This window comes from Oncorhynchus gorbuscha, unplaced genomic scaffold (assembly GCF_021184085.1).
Source record: "Oncorhynchus gorbuscha isolate QuinsamMale2020 ecotype Even-year unplaced genomic scaffold, OgorEven_v1.0 Un_scaffold_2727, whole genome shotgun sequence".
In the NCBI taxonomy this organism is placed as follows: Eukaryota; Metazoa; Chordata; class Actinopteri; order Salmoniformes; family Salmonidae; genus Oncorhynchus; species Oncorhynchus gorbuscha.
In genome coordinates this window covers 1-20,518 of record NW_025745133.1, presented here as the reverse complement: position 1 = coordinate 20,518, position 20,518 = coordinate 1, and the positions used below count along the sequence as shown (strand labels likewise).

Genomic DNA, 20,518 nt, shown 5'->3' with positions numbered 1-20,518 from the left:
GTCCTGCTGCTCTGATTGGATAAAGAAATAGACCTGGGAGAACAGAAGGGCGGGCTGTTGGTCCTGCTGCTGATTGGATAAAGAAATAGACCTGGGAGAACAGAAGGGCGGGCTGTTGGTCCTGCTGCTCTGATTGGATAAAGAAATAGACCTGGGAGAACAGAAGGGCGGGCTGTTGGTCCTGCTGCTGATTGGATAAAGAAATAGACCTGGGAGAACAGAAGGGCGGGCTGTTGGTCCTGCTGCTCTGATTGGATAAAGAAAGACCTGGGAGAACAGAAGGGCGGGCTGTTGGTCCTGCTGCTCTGATTGGATAAAGAAAGACCTGGGAGAACAGAAGGGCGGGCTGTTGGTCCTGCTGCTCTGATTGGATAAAGAAAGACCTGGGAGAACAGAAGGGCGGGCTGTTAGTCCTGCTGCTCTGATTGGATAAAGAAAGACCTGGGAGAACAGAAGGGCGGGCTGTTGGTCCTGCTGCTCTAATTGGATAAAGCGAAGCTGTATTTCTCATTCATAATTTCACCCGGTCTTTTCCTCACGTTTGGGTCTTGTCATTCAGATTGCTGCTGCCTCCTGTTCGTCTGCTACTACGATAAATCAATAGGTAAGAACACTTGCTATGACGCTATCAATGTGCATAATATCTAACAAGCAGAGCGAGGGTAGGGGAAATTGTTACGCTAACACATTAAGGACACACACACAACCAGTCCGCACGCTGCTCCTAATCTGCAACCTTTTTTGGTCGATAAATGTGCAGGGAGATTTTGCCAACATCTACTTAGCAATATTAAAACACTTCTGTTTTTTTCCCCAGATCACGAGTGTCATCTGATTATCAACTGTCAATTTAGTCATGACATTGATGCAGCCTCCTCTCACTTTTTATAGCTATTGTTTACAGGCCTCCTGGGCCGTATACAGTGTTCCTCGCTGAGTTCCTATCGGACCTTGTAGTCATGGCAGATAATATTCTGATTTCTGGTGACTAACATTCACATGGAAAAGTCCACAGACCCACTCCAAAAGGCTCAGTGGGTTTTGTCCAACATGTCTCCGGACCTACTCACAGCCACAGTCATACTCTGGACCTAGTTTTGTCCCATGGAATAAATATTGTGGATCTTCATGTTTTTCCTCAAAAATCGGACCACCATTTTATTACGTTTGCAATCGCAACAAATAATCTGTTCGGACCCCCAACCAAGGATCATCAAAAGCTGTGCTAGAAATTCACAGACCACCCAAAGCCGTCAGAGTACTAAAATCACTTAGCTGAGGAACTAAATGTAACCTTGCGTAATACCCTAGATGCAGTCGCACCCCTAAAAACAACAAAAACATTTGTCATAAGAAACTAGTTGCCTAGTTTGTTTTCACTATATATTTGACCTCTTGGTGATGTCATTCGGAAACATAATGTTAACTTTCACTGCTATGCGAACGACACACAGCTGTACATTTTGATGAAACATGGTGAAGCCCCAAAATTGTCCTCCCTGGAAGCCTGTGTTTCAGACATAAGGAAGTGGATGGCTGCAAACTTTCTACTATTAAACTCGGACAAAACAGAGATGCTTGTTCTAGGTCCCAAGAAACAAAGAGATCTTCTGTTGAATCTGACAATTAATCTTAATGGTTGTACAGTCGTCTCAAATAAAACTGTGAAGGACCTCGGCGTTACTCTTGGACCCTGATCTCTCTTTTGACGAACATATCAAGACCGTTTCAAGGAGAGCTTTTTTCCATCTACGTAACATTGAAAGAATCAGAAACTTTCTGTCCAAAAATGATGCAGAAAAATTAATCCATGCTTTTGTCTGTTCTAGGTTAGACTACTGCAATGCTCTACTTTCCGGCTACCCGGATAAAGCACTAAATGAACTTCAGTTAGTGCTAAACACGGCTGCTAGAATCCTGACTAGAACTCAAAAGTTTGATCATACTACTCTAGTGCTAGCCTCCATACACTGGCTTCCTGTTAAGGGCAGATTACAAGGTGTGACTGCTAACCTACAAAGCATTACATGGGCTTGCTCCTACCTATCTCTCTGATTTGGTCCTGCCATACATATCTACACGTACGCTATTGTCCCTAGAACAGCTGGAGGCAGGGTTTTCTCCTATAGAGCTCAATTTTTATGGAATGGTCTACCTACCCATGTGAGAGACACAGACTCACGTCTCGACCTTTAAGTCTTTACTGAAGACTCATCTCTTCAGTGGGTCACATGATTGAGTGTAGTCTGGCTCAGGGGTGTGAAGGTGAATGGAAAGGCACTGGAGCCACGAACCACCCTTGCGGTCTCTGCCTGGCCGGTTCCACTCTCTCCTCTGGGATTTTCTGCCTCTAACCATATTAAGGGGTCCGAGTCACTGGCGCTCTTCCATGTCGTCCCTAGGAGGGGTGCGTCACTTGAGTGGGTTGAGTCACTGACGTGATCTCCCTGTCCGGGTTGGCCCCCTCGGGTTTGTTTCCCATGGGGAGATCTTCGTGGGCTATACTTCGTGGTTTGAAGATATCCCTCTAGTGGTGTGGGGGCTGTGCTTTGGCAAAGTGGGTGGGGTTATATCCTGCCTGGTTGGCCCTGTCTGGGGTTATCGTCGGACGGGGCCACAATGTCTCCTGACCCCTCCTGTCTCAGCCTCCAGTATTTATGCTGTAATAGTCTACGTGCTGGGGGGCTAGGGGCAGTCTGGTGTATTTCTCCTGTCTTATCCGGTGTCCTGTGTGAATTTAAGCACGCCCCCCTCTAATTCTCTCTCAATGTCTTCTCTCGGAGGACCTGAGCCCTTGGACCTGAGCCCTTGGACCTGAGCCCTTGGACCTGAGCCCTTGGACCTGAGCCCTTGGACCACGCCTCAGGACTACCTGACCTGATGACTCCTCTCCACGCTTCTTCCATGGTTCCTGCTGTTTTATGGAGTTTTTCCTAGCCACTGTGCTTCTACATCTGCATTGCTTGCTGTTTGGATTAGTCAATTAGTAAATTATACACCCTTTCAGGTTGTTTACCAACTCATAGAAGTAGTCGTAAATTGACTACTTCAAAATGGAGATGGCCTCAATGATGCTGCCCGTGCGCTCAGACGCCTTAATGAGGTACAACACTGCGTTCTTAATAAGACATCTCTATTCTCCCAACCAATCAGAGACCGGTTAGATCTGGTTCAGGGCACCGGAGCGGAACTCCACGACATCCGGTCTCTGCTCTGTTCTTCAGAAACGTCCTTCACCATGGAGTTGAGTTGAGTAACCTAGCTAGGTCTGTAGACACAACCAACAGAAATAACACGCCATTCCACTAGTGCTGAGCAATTTGCCAAAATAACTGCTATTCTAATTGACCAACATTTAATTTCTTTCTGTGAGCTCAATGCGCACACTGCAGTTTCTCTAGAGATACACCAGATCCAGCCTGAACTGTGAGATGTAGTAGGGAGTTGTAGTTTCCAACAAGCTAATATTCCACATAATTACCACGTTTAATGCGCTAAACTAACTACAATGACCATAATCTAATGTGCATTTATTCGTCTGGTCTGTGTTTCTTTTATTGATTTGATAAGGATTGTTGCAATTTCAAATACACTCCGCGACTTTACCAACTGTCTTATGGAAGGTCAACAAGTTATGAAATTGGCGATGTTAGGGAAAGATAATATGTTTGTCAAACACAAGTCAAAGTGCACTGCTGTCAAAAGTTGGAGCAAGCCACAAGAGAAAATACAATCCTTCGAGCTGGATTTGAACCATTGACCTAAGGATTGCTACAATTATCACCTACAGTCCTCTGCTCTACCAACTGAGTTATCGAAGGTGGACAAGCTACACAAAAGCCATAACCTAGATGGTAAGAAGTTCAGCTGACCCTGCTGGTCATCCATGAACATTTGAACATCTTGGCCATGTTTTGTTATAATCACTACCCGGAACAGCCAGACGATGACTAGCCACCCTCACAGCCTGGTTCCTCTCTAGTTTTTTTCCTAGGTTTTGGCCTTTCTAGGGAGTTTTTCCTAGCCACCGTGCTTCTACACCTGCATTGCTTGCTGTTTGGGGTTTTAGGCTGGGTTTCTGTACAGCACTTTGTGACATCAGCTGATGTAAGAAGGACTTTATAAAAAATATTTGATTGTTTTGATTGTCAAGTTAAAGTGCACTACTGTCAAAAACCGCTGGAAATGTTATCCTCCTTTGAGCCAGTGTGAGCCAGTGACATAAGGATTGTTGCAATTTCAAATACACTCCGCGACTTTACCAACTGTCCTATGGAAGATCAACAAGTTATGAATTCGGCGATCTCAGGGAAAGATAATATGTTTGTCAAACACAAGTCAAAGTGCACTGCTGTCAAAAGTTGGAGCAAGCCACAGGAAAAAATAAACTCCTTCGAGCCGGATTTGAACCAGCGACCTAAGGATTGCTACAATTATCACCTACAGTCCTCCGCTCTACCAACTGAGCTATCAAAGGTGGACAAGATTTCCAAAAGCCATGACCTAGATGGTAAGAAGTTCAGCTGACCCTGCATGAACATTTGAACATCTTGGCCATGTTTTCTTATAATCGCTACCCGGAACAGCCAGACGATGACTAGCCACCCCTCAAAGCCTGGTTCCACTCTAGGTTTTTTCCTAGGTTTTGGTCTTTCTAGGGAGTTTTTCCTAGCCACCGTGCTTCTACACCTGCATTGCTTGCTGTTTGGGGTTTTAGGCTGGGTTTCTGTACGGCACTTTGTGACATCAGCTGATGTAAGAAGGGCTTTATAAAAATATTTGATTGATTTGATTGTGAAGTTCAAGTGCACTGCTGTCAAAAACCGCTGGAAATGTTATCCTCCTCTGAGCCAGTGTGAGCCAGTGACATAAGGATTGTTGCATTTCAAATACACTCCGCGACTTTACCAACTGTCCTACGGAAGGTCAACAAGTAATGAATTCGGCGATCTCAGGGAAAGATAATATGTTTGTCAAACACAAGTCAAAGTGCACTGCTGTCAAAAGTTGGAGCAAGCCACAGGAAAAAATACACTCCTTCGAGCCGGATTTGAACCAGCAACCTAAGGATTGCTACAATTATCACCTACAGTCCTCCGCTCTACCAACTGAGCTATCAAAGGTGGACAAGATATCCAAAAGCCATGACCTAGATGGTAAGAAGTTCAGCTGACCCTGCTGGTCATCCATGAACATTTGAACATCTTGGCCATGTTTTCTTATAATCGCTACCCGGAACAGCCAGACGATGACTAGCCACCCCTCAAAGCCTTTTTCCTCTCTAGGTTTTTTCCTAGGTTTTGGTCTTTCTAGGGAGTTTTTCCTAGCCACCGTGCTTCTACACCTGCATTGCTTGCTGTTTGGGGTTTTAGGCTGGGTTTCTGTACAGCACTTTGTGACATCAGCTGATGTAAGAAGGACTTCATAAAAATATTTGATTGATTTGATTGTCAAGTTAAAGTGCACTACTGTCAAAAACCGCTGAAAAAGTGATCCTCCTTTGAACCAGTGTGAGCCAGTGACATAAGGATTGTTGCAATTTCAAAGACACTCCGCGACTTTACCAACTGTCTTAGGGAAGGTCAACAAGTTATGAATTCGGCGATCTCAGGGAAATATAATATGTTTGTCAAACACAAGTCAAAGTGCACTGCTGTCAAAAGTTGGAGCAAGCCACAATAAAAATACACTCCTTCGAGCCGGATTTGAACCAGCGACCTAAGGATTGCTACAATTATCACCTACAGTCCTCTGCTCTACCAACTGAGTTATCGAAGGTGGACAAGTAACTCCAAAAGCCATGACCTAGATGGTAAGAAGTTCTTCTGACCCTGCTGGTCATCCATGAACATTTGAACATCTTGGCCATGTTTTCTTATAATCGATACCCGGAACAGCCAGACGATGACTAGCCACCCCTCAAAGCCTGGTTCCTCTCTAGGTTTTTTCCTAGGTTTTGGTCTTTCTAGGGAGTTTTTCCTAGCCACCGTGCTTCTACACGTGCATTGCTTGCTGTTTGGGGTTTTAGGCTGGGTTTCTGTACAGCACTTTGTGACATCAGCTGATGTAAGAAGGACTTCATAAAAATATTTGATTGATTTGATTGTCAAGTTAAAGTGCACTACTGTCAAAAACCGCTGAAAAAGTTATCCTCCTTTGAACCAGTGTGAGCCAGTGACATAAGGATTGTTGCAATTTCAAAGACACTCCGCGACTTTACCAACTGTCTTAGGGAAGGTCAACAAGTTATGAATTCGGCGATGTCAGGGAAAGATAATATGTTTGTCAAACACAAGTCAAAGTGCACTGCTGTCAAAAGTTGGAGCAAGCCACAATAAAAAATACACTCCTTCGAGCCGGATTTGAACCAGCGACCTAAGGATTACTACAATTATCACCTACAGTCCTCCGCTCTACCAACTGAGCTATCGAAGGTGGACTCGCTACCCAAAAGCCATGACCTAGATGGTAAGAAGTTCAGCTGACCCTGCTGTTCATCCATGAACATTTGAACATCTTGGCCATGTTTTGTTATAATCGCTACCCGGAACAGCCAGATGATGACTGGCCACCCCTCACAGCCTGGTTCCTCTCTAATGTTTTTCCTAGGTTTTGGTCTTTCTAGGGAATTTTTCCTAGCCACCGTGCTTCTACACCTGCATTGCTTGCTGTTTGGGGTTTTAGGCTGGGTTTCTGTACAGCACTTTGTGACATCAGCTGATGTAAGAAGGACTTTATAAAAATATTTGATTGATTTGATTGTCAAGTTAAAGTGCACTTCTGTCAAAAACCGCTGAAAAAGTTATCCTCCTTTGAGCCAGTTTGAGCCAGTGTGACGACCCTCCCACTCTGTCTGCCGTATTCTGTCTTTGTTCTTGTTTTCTTATTAGGATGCCGGTGGGCGGAGTTGAGAGGGTCGTCAGCTACATGGGAAACACCTGGGCCAGGTGTCTCCCAGGATAAATAGACCTCTTCCACATTCATGGAGGAGACTCTCTCCATGCAGACACCCGTTGTAGATTGTGTTGTGGTTCTTGGTGGCCGTTTGTTTGTTTGCTTTGGCACCTTTCATCACCCTGCATTATCACATTCATGCATGCAAAACACTCACTTACACTACTGATTACTGATTACACACACCATTGTATATTATACTTAGTTACTTCTTTAATAAATATAGATTTTGCTACTCCTTATCTCCACGTTGTCTCCCTTTTGTTACGGGCTTTGAGCCGGTTCGTGACAAGTGGGGGCTCATCCGGGATCTTTGAACTATTGGTTTGGGAGACCGTGGAGGTACGTGTTTGGATTGAATATGGTGTTTGAGTGTGATCGGCCCAGTATTGGTTGCCTTTTTTGTTTGGTTTGTGTGCTATGTTGGAGAGAGTATAATGGTTAGTTTCCAGGCCCTGCCTAGCCTGAACTCTTGTTCTACTTTCTGTTGGGACGTCAGTCTGAAGTGAGTAATCTGCTGTGTACCTCGGTGGGAGATTTGGGTAGGGTAGTGGAACTTGCTACCCGGAGCTATAGCCTTTTTCCCCTGATAGGTTTAGCGACGTGTTTCATTTTTTGGAATATGTTGGGCATGGTTAATGTTTGTTATTTTTGTGTGGTGTCTGTGGACTGAGCAGTTGTCTCGGGGCACATCCGTGGCTTGGTGGAATTTGCCAGCATGCTGGGGAGTTCTATTTCCTTGCCAGCGGGCTACAGTGCGTAAATTCCCACCGCAAATCTGCACGAAGACTAGGGTTGAGTTATTGTAGGTTTTGGGGAAGCTCCATATCTCATCTCTCTTCTGTGGTGCTCAGGGTGATTGTCAATTCTCGGGTTGTGTTCTGGTGTGCTCAGCAGAAGGAAGAGCGAGAATTGTTTTTTGTGTGATTATGGCGTCTTATGTAGATAAGTTCATTCGCTCTCCATCAGAGGAATTGTTAGATTTAGGTACTAAAGAACAGCTGTTGAAGGTCATGAACACTACAAGGTTGAGATTAGTGATAAACGTCTAAAGAATTCTATTAGGTTGATATTGAAAGCCAATCTGATGGAGAGTGGTATTCTTGAAGTTACCACCGGGCCAGCCTCTGCTGAGGATTTGTTGTCTCCCCATAACGTTACAATGGCCATTCCATCGGTTAGTCCTAGTAGCCTTCTTTTTGAACAGCAGAAAGAACTGCTTTTGTTACAGCTAGAGCATGATCGTGAGAAGCTAGAGCATGATCGTGAGAAGCTAGAGCATGATCGTGTGAAATATGAAAAGGAATTGGCATTTAAACAAGATATGGAGCGTGCTAAAATCAAGTTGCAACAAGAACGTATAGAGTTGGTTAGGGAAGGAAAGATCTCAGGGGAGAGTTTGTTTTGGGAAGGTCACCCAGATTTACCTAGGGGTAGTTCCGCTTTTGGTCGTGCCCCAGAGACATTTGATATTGTTGGGAACTTGCGGTTATTGCCTCGGTTTAATGAAAGGGACCCCGAGACATTCTTTTTCGTTGTTTGAGCGGTTGCTGACGCTAGGAGTTGGCCTGATTCTGACCGCACTTTAATGTTGCAGTGTGTGCTGACTGGTAAAGCGCAGGAAGCATATTCAGCTCTTAGTGTACACGACAGTGCCAGTTATGATAAAGTTAAAACAGCTGTGTTACAGATTTATGAATTGGTCCCTGAGGCTTACCGCCAACGATTTAGAACTTTAAAAAGGGACGATAACCAGACTCATGTTGAGTTTGCGCGACAGTTATCTTTACAGTTTAATCGCTGGTGTTCTGCCTCTGCAGTTGTGACTTTCCAAGGGCTGTGTGATCTGATTATGTTAGAGCAATTTAAGGACACAATTCCTGATCGTATTGCCACTTATATTAATGAACAGAAAGTAAAGAATGTTGCTGAAGCTGCGGTTTTGGCGGACGAGTATGTGTTGACTCACAAAAGTGTCTTTGCAAAAACCCCATTCGGAAAGAGTGGGGGTGTTCGGATAGATTTGGGCTTCGCTCACCGAGATACTTTGATTCTCGGGCAGAGTTCTATTCAACTAGGGTTGAACCTGACTCCCATGGTAAGGCTGACTTTGGGCAGGAGTGTCACTACTGTCAAGGTTCAGGTCATTGGAAAACGAATGTCCACTTCTCAGGTCAAACGGTGCTTACGCTAAATCTAAGCCTGCTGCGTTAGCTGCACCTGTTCCACATCAGTTCATTCTTGACTCATTTCAGGCCCAGGAGAATGTGAAAGTCCATATTGATCCAGACTATTTACCTTTCATTACAGAAGGTTTTGTGTCTATGTTAGGAAGTAAAGACCTAGTGCCAGTGAAGATCCTGAGAGACACAGGTGCCTCTGAATCATTTGTGTTGGAGTCTGTGTTACCCTTTTCTGCTGAGACTGATTCGGGAATAGTGTTCTAATTAGGGGAATAGGTTTGAACACTCTGTCAGTTCCATTGCATAAACTGATGTTGGATTGTGGGCTGGTGAAGGGAAGTTGTTGTGGGGGTGCGTCCTTCATTGCCTATTGAGGGTATCGACGTTATCCTTGGGAATAACTTAGCAGGTGAGCGGGTATGGCCAGTTGTGTTTCCATCTCTAGTGGTTTCCACTAAGCCGTCATTTGTTGGGATTCCTGATGAGAGTGTACAGAGTTTCCCAGAGGTGTTCTCTGCGTGTGCAGTGACACGTTCTATGAGCCGTGGCGAACTAGTCACTGCGCCGACTAATGATAATAAAAAGTATGTCACTGTTTTCCCTGTTATCCCGTTATCTGTAACCCGCTCAGATCTAATCAATGCTCAACGGGATGACCCCACGTTGGAAGAGTTGCGTGATCAAATTGTGCCTATAGAACAGTTGGGAGATGTCGCCCATGGCTATTTTCTCCAAGAGGATGTCCTGATGAGAAAGTGGGTGTCTCATGATAGTGTTTTTCTGGGGGAGGCAATTAGTCAGGTTGTTGTACCAGTTAAGCTTCGTGAGTTGGTGTTGGAAACTTCTCACAGTGACGTTGCTGGACATATGGGGGTGAGGAAAACCTACAATCGCATATTAAGACATTTCTTTTGGCCTAGATTAAAGAGGGATGTTTCTGATTTTATCAAAACTTGTCACACCTGTCAATTAACTGGTAAGCCTAATCAAGCTATTAAACCAGTACCATTGTTTCCTATTCCTGTACTCAGCCAACCTTTTGAGTATCTAATTATTGACTGTGTGGGTCCTCTGCCTCATTCTAAAAAGGGTAGCAGTTACCTGTTCACTGTGATGTGTCAGACCACTAGGTTTCCTGCTGCCTATCCTCTCCGATCTATCACGACTAAATCGGTGTTAAAAGCTTTGACTCAGTTTCTCTCATTGTTTGGAATCCCTAAGGTCATTCAGAGTGATCAAGGATCTAATTTTACCTCTAATCTGTTTGGTCAGGTTCTTCAACAGCTTCATATTAAACACAATGTGTCTAGCGCCTATCACGCGCAAAGTCAAGGAGCACTGAACGTTTCCATCAAACACTTAAGTCTTTGTTGAGAGCTTATTGTACTGAGATGGATAAGGATTGGGAGGAGGGTTGCCTTGGTTACTGTTAGCCGCTAGGGAAGTTTCACAGGAGAGCACAGGTTTCAGTCCAAATGACCTTGTGTTTGGACATAGGGTGCGTGGACTTTTATCTGTTCTCCAGGATGACTGGAAGTCTCCCGAGCCTCCTCAGTCCCTGTGTTCGTATGTGTGTGATTTCCGGCGACGGCTGTATGCCGCTGGTGAAATGGCTAAAGAGAAGTTATCATCTTCACAGGATAGGATGAAGGGCATATTTGATCGCCGAACTGAGCCTCGTCACTTTAGTCCAGGTGACCAGGTTCTTGCTCTGCTGCCAATTGTTGGTTCTCCTTTTCAAGCCAAGTTTCAAGGTCCATATACAGTGGTGCGCCAGTACACTGAGCAAAATTATCTAGTTGCCACTCCAGAACGGAGGAAAGCACACCAGCTGTGCCATGTAAATCTGTTAAAACCCTATTATGCACGTTCCTCTGAGACTGAACAGTGGGATTCTACAGAGGACGGTAAACCTGTTCTTTTGGCTGATACCGTTGTTTCCTTGGGTTCTTGTCGTGCTAGATCTGTGCATGAGGAGGAAGATGTTCCTGGTCCTGACGATTGTATATTGCAGGGTAGATTGAAAAATTCAGAAACACTGGATATTTTAGACAGTCTTCTCACTCACCTACCTGTTGATGAGCGGAAAGAGATGGTTGGTCTGATTCAGAGATTTCAGGTTTATTTTCTGATACACCTACACGCAAACTTAATAGAACATGATATTGACATTGGAGGTGCTGACCCCATTCGTCAGCGGTTCTATAGAGTTTCTTCAGAGAAACTACGTTGTCTGGATGCTGAGGTCAAGTACATGCTGGAGAGTAAGATAGCAGAGCCTTCTTTCTCCAGTTGGGCTTCTCCTGTATCTTGGTCAGTAAACCGGATGGAACAAACCGTTTTTTGTACGGACTACCGTAAGGTAAACAGTGTCACAAAGCCAGATTCATTTCCTCTTCCTCGGATGGAGGACTGTGTTGATCAAGTCGGTGCAGCTAAGTTTGTGAGCAAATTTGACCTGTTAAAAGGCTATTGGCAGGTGCCACTGACGAGTAGGGCACGTGAAATCTCTGCCTTTATTACACCCTTTGGTCTGTACTCGTATTCAGTTATGAGTTTCGGTCTGCGCAATGCACCTGCCACTTTTCAGCGACTTATGAACAGGGTTGTCGCCGGTCTGACCGGGTGCGCTGTTTATTTGGACGATGTAGTGATCTATGCAGATACTTGGGAAGAACATCTGTCCCGTATTCAAGCCTTGTTTGAACGTCTGGCTGCAGGTCGCCTCACAATCAATCTGGCAAAATGTGAGTTTGCTCAGGCGACCGTTACATACCTTGGAAAAGTGGTTGGGCAGGGTGAAGTGCGTCCTGTTCGGGCTAAAGTGGTGGCTATTGATGCTTTTCCACCACCAACTACTAAAAGGAACTGATGCGTTTCTTGGGCATGATTGGTTATTACCGTAGTTTTTGTAATAACTTCTCTACTGTGGTCGCTCCTTGACAGATATGCTGAAAGCTAAGGCTGTTTACGTTTGGTCTACTCGTTGTCAACACGCTTTGAAGATTCAAAGAGGTTGCTTACCTCAACTCCAGTGCTGGCTGCTCCTCGCATGGATTTGTCATTTACCTTGCAGGTGGATGCTAGTCATGTGGGGGCAGGTGCAGTTTTGCTGCAAGCAGATGTGTCTGGGATTGAGAAGCCTGTTAGTTTCTTTTCTAAAAAGTTTAACGATTATCAGTTGAACTATTCGGTTATTGAAAAGGAAGCGCTAGCACTCATTTGGGCGCTACAACACTTCGAAGTGTATGTCGGGTCGGGGTAGTACCTATTGTGGTCTACACCGACCATAACCCCCTCACTTTTTTGAGGTCCATGATGTGTCCAAACCAGAGGATAATGCGATGGTGTTTATTTTTACAATCATTCCATCTCGATGTGAGGCACATCCGGGGACTGAAAACGTGATTGCTGATGCGCTCTCTCGTGCGCCCTGTTCCTAATGTTTACGTGACTAACCATTGTTTCGTATTGTCATGTTCTCTCTGTCCTGTCTGCTCCCTCCTGGTCTTGTTTTCTTTCCTCTTAAATGTTGCTTCCTGTGCGAAGGTTGCTGAGGTCTGGGGAGGAGGTTGGCTGGGGCAAATTGTAAGTGTGAACACGTAAACCCTCATCAATTTGGGGCACAGAGGCCTGTGTCAATTTGGGGCGCAGAGGCCTGTGTCAATTTGGGGCGCAGAGGCCTGTGTCAATTTGGGACGCAGAGGCCTGTGTCAATTTGGGACGCAGAGGCCTGTGTCAATTTGGGACGCGGAGGCTGGTATGTTGTTCCGGGGTCCTTGTTGGTCCCCGGTTTTATGGGGGGAATGTGACGACCCTCCCACTCTGTCTGCCGTATTCTGTCTTTGTTCTTGTTTTCTTATTAGGATGCCGGTGGGCGGAGTTGAGAGGGTCGTCAGCTACATGGGAAACACCTGGGCCAGGTGTCTCCCAGGATAAATAGACCTCTTCCACATTCATGGAGGAGACTCTCTCCATGCAGACACCCGTTGTAGATTGTGTTGTGGTTCTTGGTGGCCGTTTGTTTGTTTGCTTTGGCACCTTTCATCACCCTGCATTATCACATTCATGCATGCAAAACACTCACTTACACTACTGATTACTGATTACACACACCATTGTATATTATACTTAGTTACTTCTTTAATAAATATAGATTTTGCTACTCCTTATCTCCACGTTGTCTCCCTTTGTTACGGGCTTTGAGCCGGTTCGTGACAGCCAGTGACATAAGGATTGTTGCATTTCAAATACACTCGGCGACTTTACCAACTGTCCTACGGAAGGTCAACAAGTAATGAATTCGGCGATCTCAGGGAAAGATAATATGTTTGTCAAAGTGCACTGCTGTCAAAAGTTGGAGCAAGCCACAGGAAAAAATACACTCCTTCGAGCCGGATTTGAACCAGCGACCTAAGGATTGCTACAATTATCACCTACAGTCCTCCGCTCTACCAACTGAGCTATCAAAGGTGGACAAAATATCCAAAAGCCATGACCTAGATGGTAATAACTTCAGCTGACCCTGCTGGTCATCCATGAACATTTGAACATCTTGGCCATGTTTTCTTATAATCGCTACCCGGAGCAGCCAGACGATGACTAGCCACCCCTCAAAGCCTGGTTCCTCTCTAGGTTTTTTCCTAGGTTTTGGTCTTTCTAGGGAATTTTTCCTAGCCACCGTGCTTCTACACCTGCATTGCTTGCTGTTTGGCGTTTTAGGCTTGGTTTCTGTACAGCACTTTGTGACATCGGCTGATGTAAGAAGGACTTTATAAAAATATTTGATTGATTTGATTGTGAAGTTCAAGTGCACTGCTGTCAAAAACCGCTGGAAATGTTATCCTCCTCTGAGCCAGTGTGAGCCAGTGACATAAGGATTGTTGCATTTCAAATACACTCCGCGACTTTACCAACTGTCCTACGGAAGGTCAACAAGTAATGAATTCGGCGATCTCAGGGAAAGATAATATGTTTGTCAAACACAAGTCAAAGTGCACTGCTGTCAAAAGTTGGAGCAAGCCACAGGAAAAAATACACTCCTTCGAGCCGGATTTGAACCAGCGACCTAAGGATTGCTACAATTATCACCTACAGTCCTCCGCTCTACCAACTGAGCTATCGAAGGTGGACAAGATATCCAAAAGCCATAACCTAGATGGTAATAAGTTCAGCTGACCCTGCTGGTCATCCATGAACATTTGAACATCTTGGCCATGTTTTCTTATAATCGCTACCCGGAGCAGCCAGACGATGACTAGCCACCCCTCAAAGCCTGGTTCCTCTCTAGGTTTTTTCCTAGGTTTTGGTCTTTCTAGGGAGTTTTTCCTAGCCACCGTGCTTCTACACCTGCATTGCTTGCTGTTTGGGGTTTTAGGCTGGGTTTCTGTACAGCACTTTGTGACATCAGCTGATGTAAGAAGGACTTCATAAAAATATTTGATTGATTTGATTCCCAAGTTAAAGTGCACTACTGTCAAAAACCGCTGAAAAAGTTATCCTCCTTTGAACCAGTGTGAGCCAGTGACATAAGGATTGTTGCAATTTCAAAGACACTCCGCGACTTTACCAACTGTCTTAGGGAAGGTCAACAAGTAATGAATTCGGCGATCTCAGGGAAAGATAATATGTTTGTCAAACACAAGTCAAAGTGCACTGCTGTCAAAAGTTGGAGCAAGCCACAGGAAAAAATACACTCCTTCGAGCCGGATTTGAACCAGCGACCTAAGGATTGCTACAATTATCACCTACAGTCCTCCGCTCTACCAACTGAGCTATCGAAGGTGGACTCGCTACCCAAAAGCCATGACCTAGATGGTAAGAAGTTCAGCTGACCCTGCTGTTCATCCATGAACATTTGAACATCTTGGCCATGTTTTGTTATAATCGCTACCCGGAACAGCCAGATGATGACTGGCCACCCCTCACAGCCTGGTTCCTCTCTAATGTTTTTCCTAGGTTTTGGTCTTTCTAGGGAATTTTTCCTAGCCACCGTGCTTCTACACCTGCATTGCTTGCTGTTTGGGGTTTTAGGCTGGGTTTCTGTACAGCACTTTGTGACATCAGCTGATGTAAGAAGGACTTCATAAAAATATTTGTTTGATTTGATTCCCAAGTTAAAGTGCACTACTGTCAAAAACCGCTGAAAAAGTTATCCTCCTTTGAACCAGTGTGAGCCAGTGACATAAGGATTGTTGCAATTTCAAAGACACTCCGCGACTTTACCAACTGTCTTAGGGAAGGTCAACAAGTAATGAATTCGGCGATCTCAGGGAAAGATAATATGTTTGTCAAACACAAGTCAAAGTGCACTGCTGTCAAAAGTTGGAGCAAGCCACAGGAAAAAATACACTCCTTCGAGCCGGATTTGAACCAGCGACCTAAGGATTGCTACAATTATCACCTACAGTCCTCCGCTCTACCAACTGAGCTATCGAAGGTGGACTCGCTACCCAAAAGCCATGACCTAGATGGTAAGAAGTTCAGCTGACCCTGCTGTTCATCCATGAACATTTGAACATCTTGGCCATGTTTTGTTATAATCGCTACCCGGAACAGCCAGATGATGACTGGCCACCCCTCACAGCCTGGTTCCTCTCTAATGTTTTTCCTAGGTTTTGGTCTTTCTAGGGAATTTTTCCTAGCCACTGTGCTTCTACACCTGCATTGCTTGCTGTTTGGCGTTTTAGGCTGGGTTTCTGTACAGCACTTTGTGACATCGGCTGATGTAAGAAGGACTTTATAAAAATATTTGATTGATTTGATTGTCAAGTTCAAGTGCACTGCTGTCAAAAACCGCTGGAAATGTTATCCTCCTCTGAGCCAGTGTGAGCCAGTGACATAAGGATTGTTGCATTTCAAATACACTCCGCGACTTTACCAACTGTCCTACGGAAGGTCAACAAGTAATGAATTCGGCGATCTCAGGGAAAGATAATATGTTTGTCAAACACAAGTCAAAGTGCACTGCTGTCAAAAGTTGGAGCACCTACAGTCCTCCGCTCTACCAACTGAGCTATCGAAGGTGGACAAGATATCCAAAAGCCATAACCTAGATGGTAATAAGTTCAGCTGACCCTGCTGGTCATCCATGAACATTTGAACATCTTGGCCATGTTTTGTTATAATCGCTACCCGGAACAGCCAGATGATGACTGGCCACCCCTCACAGCCTGGTTCCTCTCTAATGTTTTTCCTAGGTTTTGGTCTTTCTAGGGAATTTTTCCTAGCCACCGTGCTTCTACACCTGCATTGCTTGCTGTTTGGGGTTTTAGGCTGGGTTTCTGTACAGCACTTTGTGACATCAGCTGAAGTAAGAAGGACTTCATAAAAATATTTGATTGATTTGATTCCCAAGTTAAAGTGCACTACTGTCAAAAACCGCTGAAAAAGTTATCCTCCTTTGAACCAGTGTGAGCCAGTGACATAAGGATTGTTGCAATTTCAAAGACACTCCGCGACTTTACCAACTGTCTTAGGGAAGGTCAACAAGTAATGAATTCGGCGATCTCAGGGAAAGATAATATGTTTGTCAAACACAAGTCAAAGTGCACTGCTGTCAAAAGTTGGAGCAAGCCACAGGAAAAAATACACTCCTTCGAGCCGGATTTGAACCAGCGACCTAAGGATTGCTACAATTATCACCTACAGTCCTCCGCTCTACCAACTGAGCTATCGAAGGTGGACAAGATATCCAAAAGCCATAACCTAGATGGTAATAAGTTCAGCTGACCCTGCTGGTCATCCATGAACATTTGAACATCTTGGCCATGTTTTCTTATAATCGCTACCCGGAGCAGCCAGACGATGACTAGCCACCCCTCAAAGCCTGGTTCCTCTCTAGGTTTTTTCCTAGGTTTTGGTCTTTCTAGGGAGTTTTTCCTAGCCACCGTGCTTCTACACCTGCATTGCTTGCTGTTTGGGGTTTTAGGCTGGGTTTCTGTACAGCACTTTGTGACATCAGCTGATGTAAGAAGGACTTCATAAAAATATTTGATTGATTTGATTCCCAAGTTAAAGTGCACTACTGTCAAAAACCGCTGAAAAAGTTATCCTCCTTTGAACCAGTGTGAGCCAGTGACATAAGGATTGTTGCAATTTCAAAGACACTCCGCGACTTTACCAACTGTCTTAGGGAAGGTCAACAAGTTATGAATTCGCGATGTCAGGGAAAGATAATATGTTTGTCAAACACAAGTCAAAGTGCACTGCTGTCAAAAGTTGGAGCAAGCCACAGGAAAAAATACACTCCTTCGAGCCGGATTTGAACCAGCGACCTAAGGATTGCTACAATTATCACCTACAGTCCTCCGCTCTACCAACTGAGCTATCGAAGGTGGACTCGCTACCCAAAAGCCATGACCTAGATGGTAAGAAGTTCAGCTGACCCTGCTGTTCATCCATGAACATTTGAACATCTTGGCCATGTTTTGTTATAATCGCTACCCGGAACAGCCAGATGATGACTGGCCACCCTCACAGCCTGGTTCCTCTCTAATGTTTTTCCTAGGTTTTGGTCTTTCTAGGGAATTTTTCCTAGCCACCGTGCTTCTACACCTGCATTGCTTGCTGTTTGGGGTTTTAGGCTGGGTTTCTGTACAGCACTTTGTGACATCAGCTGATGTAAGAAGGACTTCATAAAAATATTTGATTGATTTGATTCCCAAGTTAAAGTGCACTACTGTCAAAAACCGCTGAAAAAGTTATCCTCCTTTGAACCAGTGTGAGCCAGTGACATAAGGATTGTTGCAATTTCAAAGACACTCCGCGACTTTACCAACTGTCTTAGGGAAGGTCAACAAGTAATGAATTCGGCGATCTCAGGGAAAGATAATATGTTTGTCAAACACAAGTCAAAGTGCACTGCTGTCAAAAGTTGGAGCAAGCCACAGGAAAAAATACACTCCTTCGAGCCGGATTTGAACCAGCGACCTAAGGATTGCTACAATTATCACCTACAGTCCTCCGCTCTACCAACTGAGCTATCGAAGGTGGACTCGCTACCCAAAAGCCATGACCTAGATGGTAAAGAAGTTCAGCTGACCCTGCTGTTCATCCATGAACATTTGAACATCTTGGCCATGTTTTGTTATAATCGCTACCCGGAACAGCCAGATGATGACTGGCCACCCCTCACAGCCTGGTTCCTCTCTAATGTTTTTCCTAGGTTTTGGTCTTTCTAGGGAATTTTTCCTAGCCACCGTGCTTCTACACCTGCATTGCTTGCTGTTTGGGGTTTTAGGCTGGGTTTCTGTACAGCACTTTGTGACATCAGCTGATGTAAGAAGGACTTCATAAAAATATTTGATTGATTTGATTCCCAAGTTAAAGTGCACTACTGTCAAAAACCGCTGAAAAAGTTATCCTCCTTTGAACCAGTGTGAGCCAGTGACATAAGGATTGTTGCAATTTCAAAGACACTCCAGCGACTTTACCAACTGTCTTAGGGAAGGTCAACAAGTAATGAATTCGGCGATCTCAGGGAAAGATAATATGTTTGTCAAACACAAGTCAAAGTGCACTGCTGTCAAAAGTTGGAGCAAGCCACAGGAAAAATACACTCCTTCGAGCCGGTTTGAACCAGCGACCTAAGGATTGCTACAATTATCACCTACAGTCCTCCGCTCTACCAACTGAGCTATCGAAGGTGGACTCGCTACCAAAAGCCATGACCACAGATGGTAAGAAGTTCAGCTGACCCTGCTGTTCATCCATGAAACATTTGAACATCTTGGCCATGTTTTGTTATATCAAGCACCGAACAGCCAGATGATGACTGGCCACCCCTCACAGCCTGGTTTCCTCTCTAATGTTTTCCTAGGTTTTGGTCTTTCTAGGAATTTTCCTAGCCACTGTGCTTCTACACCTGCATTGCTTGCTGTTTGGCGTTTTTAGGCTGGGTTTTCTGTACAGCACTTTGTGACATCGGCTGATGTAAGAAGGACTTTATAAAAATATTTGATTGATTTGATTGTCAGAGTTCAAGTGCACTGCTGTCAAAAACCGCTGGAAATGTTATCCTCCTCTGAGCCAGTGTGAGCCAGTGACATAAGGATTGTTGCATTTCAAATACACTCCTTTGACTTTACCAACTTTGTCCCCTAGGAAGGGTCAACAAGTAATGAATTCGGCGATCTCAGGGAAAGATAATATGTTTGTCAAACACAAGTCAAAGTGCACTGCTGTCAAAAGTTGGAGCACCTACAGTCCTCCGCTCTACCAACTGAGCTATCGAAGGTGGACAAGATATCAAAGCCATAACCTAGATGGTAATAAGTTCAGCTGACCCTGCTGGTCATCCATGAACATTTGAACATCTTGGCCATGTTTTGTTATAATCAAGCTACCCGGAACAGCCAGATGATGACTGGCCACCCCCTCAAGCCTGGTTCCTCTCTAATGTTTTTCCTAGGTTTGGTCTTTCTAGGGAATTTTCCTAGCCACCGTGCTTCTACACCTGCATTGCTTTGCTGTTTGGGGTTTTAGGCTGGGTTTCTGTACAGCACTTTGTGACATCAGCTGATGTAAGAAGGACTTCATAAAAATATTTGATTGATTTGATTCCCAAGTTAAAGTGCACTACTGTCAAAACCGCTGAAAAGTTATCCTCCTTTGAACCAGTGTGAGCCAGTGACATAAGGATTGTTGCAATTTCAAAGACACTCCGACTTTACCAACTGTCTTAGGGAAGGTCAACAAGTAACCACCTCGGCGATCTCAGGGAAAGATAATATGTTTGTCAAACCAAGTCAAAGTGCACTGCTGTCAAAAGTTGGAGCAAGCCACAGGAAAAAAAATACACCCTTCAAGCCGGATTTGAACCAGCGACCTAAGGATTGCTACAATTATCACCTACAGTCCTCCGCTCTAACAACTGAGCTATCGAAGGTGGACAAGTTATCCAAAGCCATAACCTAGATGTTAAGAAGTTCAGCTGACCTGCTGGTCTTCCATGAACATTTGAACATCTTGGCCATGTTTGTTATAATCGCTACCGGAACAGCCAGATGATGACTGGTCAACTCTCATTGCAGCCTGTTCCTCTCTAATTTTTTTCCTAGGTTTTGGTCTTTCTAGGGAATTTTCCTGCCACCGTGTTTCTACACCTGCATTGCTTGCTGTTTGGCGTTTTAGGCTGGGTTTCTGTACGGCACTTTGTGACATCAGCTGATGTAAGAAGGGCTTTATAAAAATATTTGATAGATTTGATTGTCAAGTTAAAGTGCACTGCTGTCAAAAACCGCTGGAATTGTTATCCTCCTCTGTTGCAGTGAGCCAGCATAAGGATTGTTGTATCAACACACTCCGCATTTTACTGTGAACTGACCAGCGAAGGTCACAATAAGTAAAATGACCTCCACATGTCAGGAAAGATAATATGT

The 20,518-nt window shown here is 44.6% G+C and overlaps 13 non-coding genes across 13 annotated transcripts; all 13 read right to left on the bottom strand.

Moving 5' to 3' along the window:
* Nucleotides 1-4,389: 4,389 nt before the first annotated feature.
* Nucleotides 4,390-4,477, bottom strand: trnay-gua. The gene is given in 2 exon segments: nucleotides 4,390-4,425; nucleotides 4,441-4,477. It is a non-coding gene; the product is annotated as a tRNA-Tyr (tRNA).
* A 558-nt stretch (nucleotides 4,478-5,035) lies between these two features.
* Nucleotides 5,036-5,123, bottom strand: trnay-gua. The gene is given in 2 exon segments: nucleotides 5,036-5,071; nucleotides 5,087-5,123. It is a non-coding gene; the product is annotated as a tRNA-Tyr (tRNA).
* Nucleotides 5,124-5,690: 567 nt separating this feature from the next.
* Nucleotides 5,691-5,778, bottom strand: trnay-gua. The gene is given in 2 exon segments: nucleotides 5,691-5,726; nucleotides 5,742-5,778. It is a non-coding gene; the product is annotated as a tRNA-Tyr (tRNA).
* Nucleotides 5,779-6,347: 569 nt separating this feature from the next.
* Nucleotides 6,348-6,435, bottom strand: trnay-gua. Its single transcript is given in 2 exon segments — nucleotides 6,348-6,383; nucleotides 6,399-6,435. It is a non-coding gene; the product is annotated as a tRNA-Tyr (tRNA).
* Nucleotides 6,436-13,522: 7,087 nt separating this feature from the next.
* On the bottom strand, nucleotides 13,523-13,610 carry trnay-gua. The gene is given in 2 exon segments: nucleotides 13,523-13,558; nucleotides 13,574-13,610. It is a non-coding gene; the product is annotated as a tRNA-Tyr (tRNA).
* A 567-nt stretch (nucleotides 13,611-14,177) lies between these two features.
* On the bottom strand, nucleotides 14,178-14,265 carry trnay-gua. The gene is given in 2 exon segments: nucleotides 14,178-14,213; nucleotides 14,229-14,265. It is a non-coding gene; the product is annotated as a tRNA-Tyr (tRNA).
* Nucleotides 14,266-14,833: 568 nt separating this feature from the next.
* Nucleotides 14,834-14,921, bottom strand: trnay-gua. Its single transcript is given in 2 exon segments — nucleotides 14,834-14,869; nucleotides 14,885-14,921. It is a non-coding gene; the product is annotated as a tRNA-Tyr (tRNA).
* A 568-nt stretch (nucleotides 14,922-15,489) lies between these two features.
* trnay-gua lies at nucleotides 15,490-15,577 on the bottom strand. The gene is given in 2 exon segments: nucleotides 15,490-15,525; nucleotides 15,541-15,577. It is a non-coding gene; the product is annotated as a tRNA-Tyr (tRNA).
* A 1,153-nt stretch (nucleotides 15,578-16,730) lies between these two features.
* On the bottom strand, nucleotides 16,731-16,818 carry trnay-gua. Its single transcript is given in 2 exon segments — nucleotides 16,731-16,766; nucleotides 16,782-16,818. It is a non-coding gene; the product is annotated as a tRNA-Tyr (tRNA).
* A 567-nt stretch (nucleotides 16,819-17,385) lies between these two features.
* Nucleotides 17,386-17,473, bottom strand: trnay-gua. Its single transcript is given in 2 exon segments — nucleotides 17,386-17,421; nucleotides 17,437-17,473. It is a non-coding gene; the product is annotated as a tRNA-Tyr (tRNA).
* A 567-nt stretch (nucleotides 17,474-18,040) lies between these two features.
* trnay-gua lies at nucleotides 18,041-18,128 on the bottom strand. The gene is given in 2 exon segments: nucleotides 18,041-18,076; nucleotides 18,092-18,128. It is a non-coding gene; the product is annotated as a tRNA-Tyr (tRNA).
* Nucleotides 18,129-18,697: 569 nt separating this feature from the next.
* trnay-gua lies at nucleotides 18,698-18,784 on the bottom strand. Its single transcript is given in 2 exon segments — nucleotides 18,698-18,732; nucleotides 18,748-18,784. It is a non-coding gene; the product is annotated as a tRNA-Tyr (tRNA).
* Nucleotides 18,785-19,937: 1,153 nt separating this feature from the next.
* trnay-gua lies at nucleotides 19,938-20,025 on the bottom strand. The gene is given in 2 exon segments: nucleotides 19,938-19,973; nucleotides 19,989-20,025. It is a non-coding gene; the product is annotated as a tRNA-Tyr (tRNA).
* Nucleotides 20,026-20,518: the final 493 nt, after the last annotated feature.